Source organism: Pipistrellus kuhlii, unplaced genomic scaffold, assembly GCF_014108245.1.
Source record: "Pipistrellus kuhlii isolate mPipKuh1 unplaced genomic scaffold, mPipKuh1.p scaffold_m20_p_25, whole genome shotgun sequence".
In the NCBI taxonomy this organism is placed as follows: Eukaryota; Metazoa; Chordata; class Mammalia; order Chiroptera; family Vespertilionidae; genus Pipistrellus; species Pipistrellus kuhlii.
Genome location: NW_023425524.1, coordinates 335,941 through 340,036, shown reverse-complemented (window position 1 = coordinate 340,036; position 4,096 = coordinate 335,941).

The window sequence follows — 4,096 nt, the reverse complement described above, 5'->3', positions numbered from 1 at the left end:
ATGATTCTCTCTCATCCTGGATGTTTCTCTCTCTCTGTCCCTCTCCCTTCCTCTCTGAAATCAGTCTGTACTAATAAAAGCCTCGGGGATGATCAGGCCAGCAGGGGAAGGTAGTTGGGGGCAATCAGGCCGGCAGAGGAGCAGTTAGGGGGCAATCAGGCGGGCAGGCGAGCGGTTAGGAGTGAGCGGTTAGGAGCCAGCGGTCCCGGATTGTGAGATGGATGTCCTATTGCAGGCGGGGGGACTTGTCAGCAGCACCACTGAGCACCGGCCCAGGAATGCCTGCTCCGCTTCCCTTCCGCCCCAGGCCCTGCATTTCTCCGGGGTTACCTCACCGCCTGGGTGGCCTGCATCCCTTGGCCTCCCTGACCGCACGCTCTCATCTAGCGCTCCGGGCCAGCCATGGCCACCCCGATGCAAGCCCTTCCTTCATGCCCAGCGGGGTGAGTAACACCATGAGCTCCCTGGCTGGCTGTGAGGCCCGGGGTTACGTCCAAGCCTGCACCCCCCATGCTCGCAGTCAGGATGCCCGAGGTAGTGTCCGCCGGCCGGCCCAGTGTTCCTGCCAGACCCGCGGCTGCCCTAATAAACAACCCTGGAGAGATGTTCCCCCCCCCTGGAGATTGCATTCCACCGGGAGGTGGCTCTGGATGTCATGGAAACGGATGGCCTGGGAATCCTCATACCCCGCATCCAGGGGGCGGACGGGAGAAGACCGCTGTGCAGGGTGGTTTTCCTGAACTCCCCTATGGCAGGTCTCGATGGGGGGAAACGTCGCAGGGAGCTGGGTTAAGGGGACAGAACCAGCCCCCTCTGGGCCTGCGCCAGCGCCTCTGGTCCCAGCCCAAGGCCACCTGCCTGCACCGTGGATGCCACCCGCCACCTGGTGGCTCCGGGCTGACATTGCGTGCACCATCCCTGCTTTTACCCCGTGAACATAATTTTTAAAAATATGTAGTACGTACTATGTTTTATTGATTTCCGAGAGGAAGGGAGAGGGAGGGAGAAGTGGAAACATCAGTGAGGAGAGAGAATCACGGACCGGCTGCTGACCGGGAATGGAACCATGACGTTCTGATTCATAGGTGGTCGCTCAACCACGGAGCCAAGCCAGCTGGGCTTAATGTTATTATTTATTTTTTTATTTTTTTAAATGGAGGTAAAGCTCACACTCAGCGAAATGTACAGATCTTTTTTATTTTTATTTTTTAAATATATTTTATTGATTTTTTTTTTTCCATAGAGGAAGGGAGAGGGAGAGTTAGAAACATCGATGAGAGAGAAACATCCATCAGCTGCCTCCTGCACACCCCACTCCTGGGGATGTGCCCGCAACCAAGGTACATGCCCTTGACTGGAATCGAACCTGGGACCCTTCAGTTCACAGGCCGAGGCTCTATCCAGTGAGGGTGAAATGCATAGATCTTTTGGGTTCCATCAAAGTAGTTTTAACAAATGTGAAACCAACACCCTATTGGAGACAGACTGTTCCCATTGCCCGGGGAAGATCCCAGTGCTGTGTCTCAGTCAACCTCCAGTTTAGAGGCAACTGCTACTTTAATTTTCTTTCCGCAGATGCCTGTTGTTTGTTATTCAGTTTCATGTGAATAGAACCATGCAGTCCATCAATGTGGTGTCCACGGCTTTTTCTGCTCAGCACAGCGCCTTTGAGATTTATGCCTGTTGCAACGGGTGAGTCATTCATTCTCTCTCGTTGCTGAATAGCAATACTACATGACCGCGTCACGATCTGTTTATCCATTCTGAACTGTGACAAGCTCTTGCTTATAAATGAGTCACGTCAAAAACATCCCTGTACAAACATTTTTGCTGGCACATGTCTCTGTTTATCTTAGAGGCAAACACCTAGGGGTGGAAATGCCGAATCATAGAGCAGGCATGTTTTGACTTCGTTAGAAACAGCTTTCCCTGGATCAGACTGTCGGACCTCAGAGGGAGGGTGGGGACAAAAGGGAGAGATCAACCGAAGGACTTGTGTGCGTACATAGGAGCCTAACCAGTGGTCAAGGACAGCGGGGTGTGTGTGTGTGTGTGTGTGTGTGTGTGTGTGTAAAGTGGGGTGGGGTAGGGGATGTGAATGGGGGGGATGAGGACAAATATATGATACTTTAAGCAATAAAGAATTTTTTTTATAAGAAAGAAACAGCTTTCCAAAGCGATTGGGCCATTGAAATGGGTGGGAGGTTTGATCACTCCATATCTGTGGCCCTTGTCATTTGGTGTGTTTTCAATCTCTTAAATTCTAGCCATTCGAATGGCTATAAAGTGGTATCTTCTGAAGATTTAATTTGCATTTGACTCTGATACTGAGCTCCTGTGCACATGCACATGCGTTTGCATATCTTGATTCATTAAGTGCTCCTGGCTGCTGCCCAGTTTGGTTAATAGATTTATGAAGAGCATACTGTTGAGGGCAACTGATATTTTTGGCGTGTTATATGTTGAAAGCAATTGGTCTGTGCTGCCTCATTCTAAATGGAAGAGAACAACAGAACCATTTATACATCGTCACTGGGAAGTAAATGACTGAAATGTGGGAAAACTTTGTATCTATGATGTCGGGTAAGTTTAAATTTAAATAACTTGAAAAAGACATATATATATATATATATATATATATATATATATATACCTTAAGCTATAAAACTAAGTCACTTTGCCGAAACTGGTTTGGCTCAGTAGATAGAGCCTGCAGACTGAAGGGTCCCAGGTTTGATTCCGGTCAAGGGCATGTACCTGGGGGGTTGCAGGCACATCCCCAGTGGGGGGCGTGCAAGAGGCAGCTAATTGATGACTCCCTCATTGATGTTTCTAACTCTCTCTCTCCCTTCCTCTCTGTAAAAAATCAATAAAATATATTTTAAAAAAAACACACACAACTAAGTGACTTTAAAAACATAAATAATGTTTTAAAAACTTTAAATTATGCTTTATCCCTTGTGCTGGTTGCATGGCCAAGCTCTCTGAAAGGGGGAGTTTGTTTTCTCCACTGACGACCGGGAGGTCTCCATGGCGAGAATGCAAAGAAAGCCCCCGCCACTGGTTCAGTCCGCCTGGGACTGGGCCAAACATCAAACCAGCTCCGTGCATTCTGACATGGTTTTCTGGTTCTGCATCTAGCAGTGGGCGCTGTCAGAAATACCGAAAACCCTGACACAAGGACTCTTTTTGAGGTTGCACGTGGGAGCACAGCAGTGTGTGGGCAGGTCTGCACACTCGAGTCTGCTTAGGCATTTGACTGCCAGTGCTGGCGTGGGCAACTTGTCAGCCCTATCTTTAGCCTATAGCTAGAGTGCTTTTCAGGGCCTCCCAATCACTATACATATGTGTGTGTGTGTGTGTGTGTGTGTGTGTGTGTGTGTATGTATATGTATATGTATATTTATCGATTTCAGAGAGGAAGGAAGAGGGAGAGATAGAAACATCCTTGATGAGAATCATTGATCGCTGCCTCCTGCACGCCCCTTCCTGGGGATCAAGCCCACAACCTGGGCACGTGCCAGGAATCGACCTCTTGATTCCTGGGTAGCTGCTCCACCGCGGAGCCACACCTGGCTCGGCCCTTGAAAATCATTCTTGTGTGTTCCTTATTCATTTGTACGCGGATATCAGCAACCCATTTCAGACCCCACCGGTTTGGCTCAGTGGCTAGAGCATCAGCCTGCGGACTGAAGTGTCCCAGGTTCCATTCCGGCCAAGGTCCGCATGCCTTGGGCTGTGGGCTCGGTCCCCAGTGGGGGGGCGTGCAGGAGGCAGCTGATCCATGATACTCTCAACATTGATGTTTCTATCTCTCCCTCCCCCTTCCTCTCTAAAATCAATAAAATATATTTTTTTAAAATAAAAATAAATAAAGAAAAATACTAGGCAAACAGGGCCAGCGGGCCCAGCCTCCAGGCAGCGCTGGCGGACCAGGTGCACACGGAGCACAGCTGGACCAGGGAGCAGCGGCTGCAGCTCAGGAGGCAGCCGCGCACACGCACGCGCTGGGGGGCCGGCCGCGCACGCGCACACCCGCGCTCCGGCCGGCCGCGCACGCGCACACCCGCGCTCCGGCGGGCCGCGCACGCGCACG